Raw genomic sequence first — 10,919 nt, 5'->3', positions numbered from 1 at the left:
TGGGTTTAAATGGTAAATTGCTATGTTTTAAGAGAAATTGTGATTTTATAAATTTTCTGGAAAATCGAATATTGGTTTTGGAAATAGAGTAATTTGAGACTGCCTGCTTGTGTTGTAAATTTATGGTTTTAAATTGAATGACTTATGACAATATATGAGCATGAATGGCTAAACTGATTTTGGTGTCAGAATTATTTGTATTGTGTATTTAGCCTTGAGAGGCTAGATTGCGATAAATTGTCATGCCATGCTTGAATGAATTTTATTGAATTGGTGGAGTATATATTAATTATTTACTGCAGAAGGGGTTTCGTGGACCAGCCTATTAGAGGGGCACGGTAAACTCCATTATATTATTACCTCGAACGGAGAGGCGCGTAGGGTATCTCCTGGGGTAAAGCTTAGGGTTCACTTCACGCCAAACCACCACGTGAAGGGGAACTCAGCCAACGCCAAGGAACAACTGTATTTTTCTCAAACTAAAATATATTTTAAGTGTATACAAAATTTTAACAACCTTGGCGGACTCGGTTAGATGCCCTGCGCAAGGTATCATCGAGTATGAGTTTTGGCACGAGCCGAAGTTTTAAAAAATTCATAAGCCAAGTTGATTACTCGATTTATATGGATTGATTTTATTTGGTTGAAATGAACTGAAAGGTAATGAAATTACGGTATGATGACTTATTTTAATTGTCTCCATTTACTCGGCTTTAGATACTTTAGATGGTATCTGTTTACTCACTGGGATTATAAAATCTCACCCATTCTTCCTATACATTTTTCAGGCTCAGGACAGTTTGTAGATAGTCAAGTAAGACGAGAACTAAGCTCGAAACTACATTATAGAAAGTAAGAGTTCACAGTCTTACATCTTCTTAGTCAATTGGAGCCCACGTGTCATTGCAGATCAAAACTTATATTTTGGTTATCTGTATTTCTATTCATACAATTTTTACTTTACTTTCATGTGCGAAAAATTATTTACGAATATTTCTATAAAAATTTATTTTATGAGAAAATAGAATATTTTATTGATTATTTTTGAATAGTATTAGTTGTTAACAATTTGCTTTCAAATGAACGTTTTAGATACTTATTTTGTTTTTAAATCATTAAATATATATTTTCTGCTTACCTACTACATTTTTAGCAAGTTTTGAGATTTTTGACGAAAAATTTTGAAAATGCCCCTATGAGCCAGAAAATAATATTTTATTGTTCTTATTTGAAAATGACTTATGATTTTTTTTAAATGCGAGATTTAATAACTGTTGCTCACCAGGGAGATGCAGAAGTTGATGCTAAGCCTTGCGGGGTTTCGATCGATATTTGGGGTGAAGAATGTCTGTCGAGGCCTCACGGCGGTTGTCACGGGCTCAATGGGGAGTTTCGGGTCGTGACACTTTTGCTTCTTGGGACCATTCCAACTAGACTATGTTGTATGCATCATATGCATGTGTCACTTTATGTTATGCCATTTGGCCCTTTTAAACCTTTTATTGTCATTGGGCTCCCACTAAATCCAAGATCCTTTGGGAGAGTAATATTCAAACTCTTTTAAACATCCCATGATGTATATACATCTCAATGTATGCTTGTAATCATATTGATTTGGATTATCATAATGGGCTTTTATGTTGGAGAGATATGGACCAAATCATATTGCAATATGAAGTTGCTTTCTTTCTTGAAAATGTATTTGTATGTTTTGCTCTTAAGAAAGTTCCATTTTATATGAATCAATATTCAATCTTCTGATCAATTGAACATATTTCATAATTGATCAAATATCATTGCAAGGATAAACATGAAGCTAGGATAATTAAATATGACATAATTATTCTAAATAATTATTCAAACTTGAAACATATAAGCTTCCACATCCAAATGCTAAAGACAAATGTTTCACCAGCCATTCCCATGGCAATCACATAATTAATGTTTCAAAAACATCTAAATAAATTATCCAACATGTCGATATAAATAGGAGTATAACCATCCAATGTAGCATCTAATGCTTTAGGTAGTCCATCCATGTGGTCACCTCCTTAGCCAAGATCCTACTCATCTTTATCTTTGGTCCCTGCAATATGTCAAACTTATGAGAACCAACTTTAAGGTATCTTATACCTTTAATATATAAAGTAGAATTATTTAGCAAATGGTACCTGAATCAGAAACTTTAATAAGATTCTTTTTCTTGCTCAAAGTAGTTAGGTACTCCTTGCAGTTCCTCCTCCAATGTCCAAGTTTGCCACAATGATGGCAAATATTCTTTTCTTTATCCTTTTTGACACCTCCCTTAAGCTTCAAGGCCTTCTCATTTTGGGATTTTACCTTCTTCCCTTTTTGGGCTTTCTTCTTCTGTTGCTTCGTATGAGCCTTGGAAGAAGAAACAAGAAGCAATGATCCCTTATCTTTCCTGATAGACCTCTCTACCGTGTCTAGCATATTTAAAAGTTCGGAAAGAGTGGCTTCCAATCTATTCATATGGAAGTTCAACACGAACTAACTAAAGCTATTAGGAAGAGATTGTAGAACTAAGTCTACACTTAGCTCATGATCCATTGCTAATCCCAATTGTCCAAGTCTTTCGATGAGCCCAATTGTAACGACCCTTCCTCGGTCGCTACTGGCGTTCGAGACCTCCAGAATATCCATCAAGTCCTGAACAAACGTTAATGAAATTTCTCAATAACTCATTCTACACTTTTACAAAACCATATTAACGTTTGAACCATATATGTTCATAACGTGAATTCAACAACAAGCATAGCCATCAAAATTTGACTTTAAGTCATGATATCACAATTAAATACATTGAGTTCAAAAAATCCTAAATTTTCGTTTATATCAAAACTAATATTTGTTTACATAGTAAAATCAAGTACTACAACTCAACCTTTAATAGCGGAGCGACTCGAGAGAAAATGCTATGAGATGCCTTTACTTATCTGTGATGGATCGTACGCGCCAACGATTACATGCTAAACCAATCCCTGTCTGCAAAAAAAAGAAAAAGAGGGGTGTGAGTCTCACAAACTCAGTGATCATCGACTCCGTGAGTAGAGGATAGATGGGAAACAAGCAAATAGTAGATCAGTTGAATATTAAAATGCAGGATTATAAAAACAATTTATTTCAAATGGGAGTTCGTGTCTTATGTGAAATACCGAGGAATTCTTACGCATTATAACTACTTCAATTGGTAAATCAACCAAGGTAGATAAAAATTTTCACTACAAAACAGATCAATAACCTTATTCAAGTCAATCATTTGAAATATTGAATTAAAACAATTTTACATAAAGAAAATTCCATCATCAAAATCAATCGACATTTTATTCAAATCAAATCAATGTATTCGGTAATCTCCCATGAAATCGAATGTTAATCAAACTCATACGTAAATCACAAATCACCTCGCACTCGAGTTAAAATTCATTTCACCGCAAAATTAACGGGAGCTGCAGAAAAATCGTTAAATTTTGTTTTCACCATGCAAAGAAATATGAGTTTGAAAACCTAGAGATGCTACTCTCGAGTAGGGAATGAAAATAAACCTGTGGTCTTGCTACCATGTAATACATTCGGGAGCCTCACTCCACCGGATCTCACATGCCATGGCAGTCTCACGATGTTGGCCGACATCAGAGAATCAAGCGGTCGCAACCGCATAATCATCTGGTGGCCTAGCCACATATACATATATCACAGGTCGTGGCCCCAACCATGCCTAACCGCCAGTCGGTGACCCAATGGTTCTCTGGCTAGAGCTCACAGTGCACGAGGGTCACATTTAATCGATGTGACATCCGACCTACTCTCGATGCTCTCGGTTTGTAAAACCATTTTGCAATTGTGTTATGTCCTTAAAAGCTCATCTCAAAATTATTTTCCAAAGCATTCGTCACAAGGTATGATAAAATCTATCATTTTCTCAAAATATATTTATACATGAATTTCAGAACAATAATTTGCATGGTGAATAAGCAATATAACCATGAATGCACACTGCACATATATATAAGGCACATTTTGATGTAAAACAGTGTGAAGGGCTTGCTTCCTGATTTTTTAAAACACTTGACATATAATTTATACATATAAATATTCAAAACAATTTTTGAAATCATTTGCATTCACAATTCTCTAAAATGTCGACCAGAACATGCTATTCACAAATTTTCACATTTAAAATAAATAATACTTATAGATATATATTTACGAAAATTTTAAAATTGGCACCCCCTATTGACCTCACAATAGCGGGATGTTACATCGCTATTAATTCAAAGACGCATTGAGCTACTCCTTTTTAATGATCGTTCGTTATTTCCTTCAGCCTTTCACCACAGTGCACCACTTATTTATTTCTCCAAAATATTGAAACCCACTTAATTAATATATCTATATATATTATTTTATTCTAGCATCATTATTATATATATATATATATATATATATTCTTTTCTTTTCCTTTCTTTTCTTTTCTTTTTCTTTTTCTCTCTTTCTCTTTCTCCTCTCTCTCGCCGGTCAGCAGCACCTTGCTTGTATTTCTTTTTCCTTTCTTACATGCACAAGTTGGCCACAACTTCCTCCTCTCTCTCCCTCTCATCGTCGGCAACAATTTCTTGCTTTTTTCAACCAAAAATTTTCAGCAGCCAAAGCTGCTCATATCAACATCAAAATTAGCAGCCAAGCTGCTTTATTTTTCCTCAAAAATCAGCAGCTAAGCTACTTTATTCTCCCTCCAAAAATTAGTAGCTAAGCTGTTCCTTTCCTCCCTCAAAACTTGGCAGCCAAAGCTTCAAAGATTAGCAGCCAAAATCGCACCTTTAACCTTCAAAATCAGCAGCCAAAACTACACCTTTGAGCCTTCAAAATCAGCAGCTAAAGTTGCTCCTCTCACCCTTAAATTGACAAAAAAATAGCTCTCTTTTCCTCCCTAAATGGCAGCAGAACCGCCCCCTCAACTCAGCTCCTTCTCCTCTCCTTTTCTTTCTCACCACTTGGCTTTCTCTTATTTTCTTTTTGCTCTTTTTGTTCTCCTTTTGCTCTCTTATGCCCGACGCCTTCTTCTTGTTTCTTTTTCTTCTCTTCCACTAACTGACTTCTCTCTTTCTTCTTCTTTACTTTATTTATTTACTTATTTATATACTTTTTTTTCTCCATTTGTTTTCCAATTTGGCCGGCCCCCCCATTTTTCTTTCTTTCTTCACCTTGTTCCACATGGCCGGCCCCCTATCCATCATATAAAATAAAGAGTTTTTGACTCTTTTTATTAACCACATGGGCGACTACCCATGTTGGTATTTATTTTTTTTTTATATATACATACTTGTATTATTATTTTACTATTTGTTTATTTTATTTTTTCCATTTAATTCCACTACATAATCTTTAATCCTTCAAACTTTATGTTTTAAATTCGATCCTTTTGATACATCTAAAAATTTCAATTTTCATCTATCTTCCTTCCTCTGTATGTGTACCACCAAAATATCAAAATTGCACTTCAACGCGGTATTACCATAATTTTTAATATTTACTTATCCGCGTTGGCTCGACTTAGCAAAACACGCGTATTTCAGTTTTGTCGTTCATCTCCAAAAATTTATTTGTATTTCTTTTCCCCCACTTGGATCAACCATATGATCCTTCTTCATGACTGATTTTGATTTCGACATCCGGTTAAATATTAATATTTTAATATTATTTTATTAATAAAATATTATTTTATTAATAAAATTTCCTCTTGTCTCCTTGGTACCTAAAATACCTTATTATGCCTCAATTGACATCCAAATCACCTTTTATCTCACATATTCTCTTTCGATAAAAATATTATTATTTTATTATTATTTCCTCACGTGCGAAATATTTTATCCTAAACTATTCCTTTCATCTTTCATCACTTTTAAACATTATAATTGGCCTCAATTCGCATCCGATAAGCTATATTTGTCTCCATGTCAAAGTATGGGGTATTACAATCTCCCCCACTTAAATAGAATTCGTCCTCGAATTCACGTCGATGTTGAGTTATCAATCTCATTCTATGATCTTATTCCATTTCTCCCTTTATTGGGACATTTGATTTAGTCACCTCGTTCACCTCCAGTTCAATTTGAATACTTCATTTATGTCAATTATCATCCTTTGAAACTAAATCAGCAGTACCTTTCACAATCATGATCTCTTATATCGAGACACTAAGCATGCCTTTATCACCATCATTAAATTTGAACCATAACTTCATCTCAATTATACCGATTTTGATCACAAATTATACTTACCTATGTATACCTAATCATCATTTTATTAGTTCGCTTCTTGCCAAACTTTTTAATGTCAATACGAATTTCAATTCCAACTTACGGCTTCCTCTTTATAGCCACATAATTTAATGCTAGCTTTCACAAAATCCATAACAGAACTCCTCTTGAGTATTTCTTTGGGAATACCTATCTTAAACTTATGTCTCATAGCATGTGATCACTTAACCTGTGACTTAGTCGTTAGGCTTCTCAACAAGTTTTAAAAATTTCACATTTTATACTTGTTGTGCATGATTAGAAATTTCTTCTCAAAAATGTTTGTGCATTCTTGAAACACTTAATCTTTTATTTGCTCCTTAATATCTCGAGCATATCGTTCTATAAACGTGCACTTATTCTTAAAGGTATATAAATACGTACTCATCCATTCAATCCCCAACTCATCTTCATAGGTTTCTAGTGTGCCACGTAATTGGCCTCCTGTGGTTACTAACCTTTTTTGTTTAACTGAGTCAAGACAAGAATTGTAAATTCTCATAACGATATTCTATATAAACTTGTTTTCTATACCTCCCTTGTAATCCTTCATTCACACTTTCATCACTTGGTATTGACATCCCTTATCCATATCTCCTATATTCATCTAAATCTTCGCTCACTTTCTATTTAGCCTTTAACAAGGCTTAATCTCTCGTCTCCTTTATTTCTTAGGATTTGACTTTGGTCAATATATTATCCATTTTAATACTTCGCATAGTATCTTATCTCCATATAGCCATCTCAAGAATCTTTCAATTTCTCTTTTGCTTATTACATGCATTAAGCCGAGTCAATATTTTCAAACTCATTTCATCTTTCGACTTTCATCATCATTCGTGAAATCTCACCTTAAAGCATCCTTTCCATACAGTGTAATGAATTCACGATACATATATCACCCCACACATAATTGGCTCACTGTCTACAGCATTCCTCAATTTTATTATCATCCATATCTAATTATCTTCCTTATCTTGTACTCCAATAGTTTATTGACTTTCAGTATAAATAACTACGAAAATAGTTCAGCTTCCTCCTCACTTTATTCTCACAATCCTTATTAAATCAAAATTTCATATTTTCCATGCTCCATAATTTAACTTCATTGGGCTATATTTGTGCCCATTTATTACCTCATAGTGTCATGGCATCACTTGGTAATCCCCTTCATGCTTAAATTACAATCATCAACTTAATCACGTCATCCATTCCAAATGTCATTTATAACCTTATTGATTCCTCCCATAACCTTTCTCCATAATTATATTACCAATTTACCTCTGTCATACCAAAAGATTCCAATACACATCCAATTATTTAAACAACTACTTTATATTCCGTTCAAGTCATACAAAACAAAAGCCACTCCTAACTCCTTTGTACAGATAACTACTACATTTTCCCTTAAACGACACTTGCCTAGATTTATGGTGATACGAACTTCAACGAAGGTATTAAGTATCTTTAGGATTCTCATTGCCTTGATTCGGGAACATCGACGGATCCTCTTCCGGGTCCTCCTCTTGAGATTTTTTGTCACGACTTGAAACCATCCTTGAGTCCATGACAACCGTCGAGATGTCTCGATAGGCACTCATCCCCTAAATACCATATAGAGACCTCGCAAGGCTTTTGTATCAGTTTCTTATCTCCCCTATGGTTAATCGTTGCCAAATGTCGTATTTTAGAGGCTTTTAAGCCTTTTTCCAATTTAAAACAGTGGAAAAATAAATTTCACTTCACAGGGGCATTTTGGTCATTTTTCGTCAAAAATTTCAAATTCGACCAAAATGTAGTACTTAAGTGAGAAATGCATATTTCGAAATCGAAATTAAATTTGAATGTCTAAAACGTGATTTAAAATGAAATTATAACCATTTAAATAAAATAAAAACATTCGACAAAATATTCTATTTTCTTACAAATTAATATTTATAGAATATTCTGAAAATGATTTTTAGTAGCATAAAAGTTAAATATATTTATACAAACTATAATACGGAAAACCAAAGTATGAAATTTAATTTACAATGCTACGTGGGCCCACAAATGAACAAAAGTAGTAAAGGCAGTAAACCTATAGTTTTTGAAGTAGTACGGCCAACTATAGTTCTCGACGATGTCTGCTATCTACAGGCTAACCCGGCCTGAAATGATGGGATAAAAAAAAAGAGTGAGATTATAAAATCTCAGTGAGTAAACAAACACCATCTAAATAATCTAAAGACGAGTAAAGGGAGACAATTAAAAATAATTCATTTCAGTAAATTTTTCACAATACGAATATTCATTTCAACCAAATAATCAATATGGCTCGTGAATTTCTCAAAACTTGTGTGAGACCCCAACCTCTATAGGCTTGTAACCAAGCATAGATATAATAATACGAGCCAAGGGTAGTTTAATCATTTTCTCTAATAAGCTCCCAAAGTAAGTTTTAAACAATATTATGGCCTAAGTATGCCTAAGGTATAAATGGATGGTGAAATTAAGGGTAAAATGGAAAGGAAACCAAAATTTTGATGATTTTCACGGTATGGGCAAAATGGTCATTTTTCACCTCGAGTTATAATTTTAAGTTTTTACAAACCTGAACATGTCTAGACCATTATGGATATTGTCGCAGTGTTAAAAGAGCAAAAAGATTGCATAAAAGATTAGAGGAGAATAAGTAAATTGGTGGAGGGGCAAATTGGTAATTTTAAGGGAATGGATAAAATTGGCCTATAAATATCTTGAAATTCCAGTAGCTTCTTGAAATTTCCAACAGCTGTCTTCTTCTTCCCTTCTCTTCTCTCACGTTTCTTCAATTCTTCCATGGGAGTTTTCTTCAAGCTTCCATAACTTTCTCTCTCTAGCTCTAATTTTCATGCTTTTGGTGTACTCTTCCATAAACCCTTATGCTCTTTCATCCTCTCACTTTAAAACCCTTCAAAAATCTGGTTTTCATACTTTCTCTCACTAGTTGGATGTTTTAGAGAGAGAGAGAGAGAGAATTACACCATTTATTTAGAAGCTATTAGGAAAGAATTTAACTATAAAGGAGCCCTAGGGTAAGTGGTTAACTAAGCTCAAGTTTTAGCTGCAGAAAATGGCTAGTAATCGGGATTTATGAGCTGTTTTATTGTTGACTATGTTCATTACCTTTTAGTGATTAAGATAGTGAACATAGATAGCCATTTAATATGGCAATTGAAAACTAGCTAAGAGATAGCTTTTAGAGTTCATAGTGTGTAAATTGATCTATTGTTTATGTTAATGTGATCCTAGGTTTTAAGGAAGCCCCATCATCCCATTTGGACAATTAGGGGAATTGGAGTCATCTAAAGGCTCTACAATCATTTGGTGAGTGGACTACCTATCAAAATTGTTTTGGGAATATGACTGTTTTGAACAAAGTGTTTGATTGATTTTATACAACTTTTCTAAAAAAATGAATGCCTTGGGAACAAGCTCTTGAGAAATGATTTATGTTATGATATGTGGTTATTATGGATTTCTATGTGGCTGCATTATGTTGATATACATATATGCTTGAATATAATGTTGTGTAATTATATTGACTCGGCTATGTGCGAGTAGGGAGTGCGCATAAGTCGAGGATGACCCAGTTATGTGCGAGTAGGGAATGCACATAACCCGGTGATGACCCAACCATCTGTGAGTAGGGAGTGCACATGAGTTGGTGATGATGATGATGGGATGGTGTGATGATGATGATGGGTATATGCGTATATATATACATATGTAAATATGTGTGTTATAGGAAATTGATGGATAATGGTTTATGGTTGTAATGCATGTGAAACTTGATATGTTAAACCTTGAGAAATTGTTATGTGTTTCATATTGGTTTTGAACATTTCAAGCAGGGTGGTTTTCTTTGGGAGAAAGGGAAATTTTTCAATTGCTGCCCTGTATTTCGCTGCAGCGAGAATCATTCTCGCTGCAGCTAGAAACTCTCGGGTTTTGAAAGGGTAGGCTGGCTGAAAACTCACTGCAGCGAGGATGCATTTTCCTTGCAGCGAGAATGACATTGTAGCTTCTCGCTGCAACGAGAAACTTTCTATTTCTGGGTTGCAATTTCGCTACAGCTAGATTAAATTTCACTACAGTGAGAAACATTCTGTTTCTGGGTTACAATTTCACTGCAGCGAGATTAAATCTCGCTACAGCGAAAAACCTTCTGTTTTGGTCTCCTATCTTGTCTAATTGCTGACCTATCTTTCACTTCTTTGCTACCATATCAGAGCATGGACTTCCAACATTAAGGATTAAATAAGTTAAGTTTTAAATGAGGAGATTTAGTGAGAAATCCTCGGCTAGTTGAGAAACCCTCGTTCGGTTAATAACTAAATCCCAACGTCCCTGCAACGAAAATTCATTCTTGCTGCAGTGAAGATTCGTTGTCGTATTTGACTTACTTGTGTAATATTGAAGCTTTTATTCTTCAAATGGTTCATTATGTATGGGTTAATGATTTTCAAATGATTAATCATTTAAAGGCTTGATGATGGGTTTTTAATAAGAATATAAACAAATTGCATTGTTTTGAAAAAGAATGCATCATGATTTCATTAAAGATTCCTTATGGTA

This window comes from Theobroma cacao, chromosome 2 (genome assembly GCF_053813885.1).
Source record: "Theobroma cacao isolate CCN51 chromosome 2, ASM5381388v1, whole genome shotgun sequence".
NCBI lineage: Eukaryota > Viridiplantae > Streptophyta > Magnoliopsida > Malvales > Malvaceae > Theobroma > Theobroma cacao.
This window is presented reverse-complemented; position numbering follows the sequence as displayed.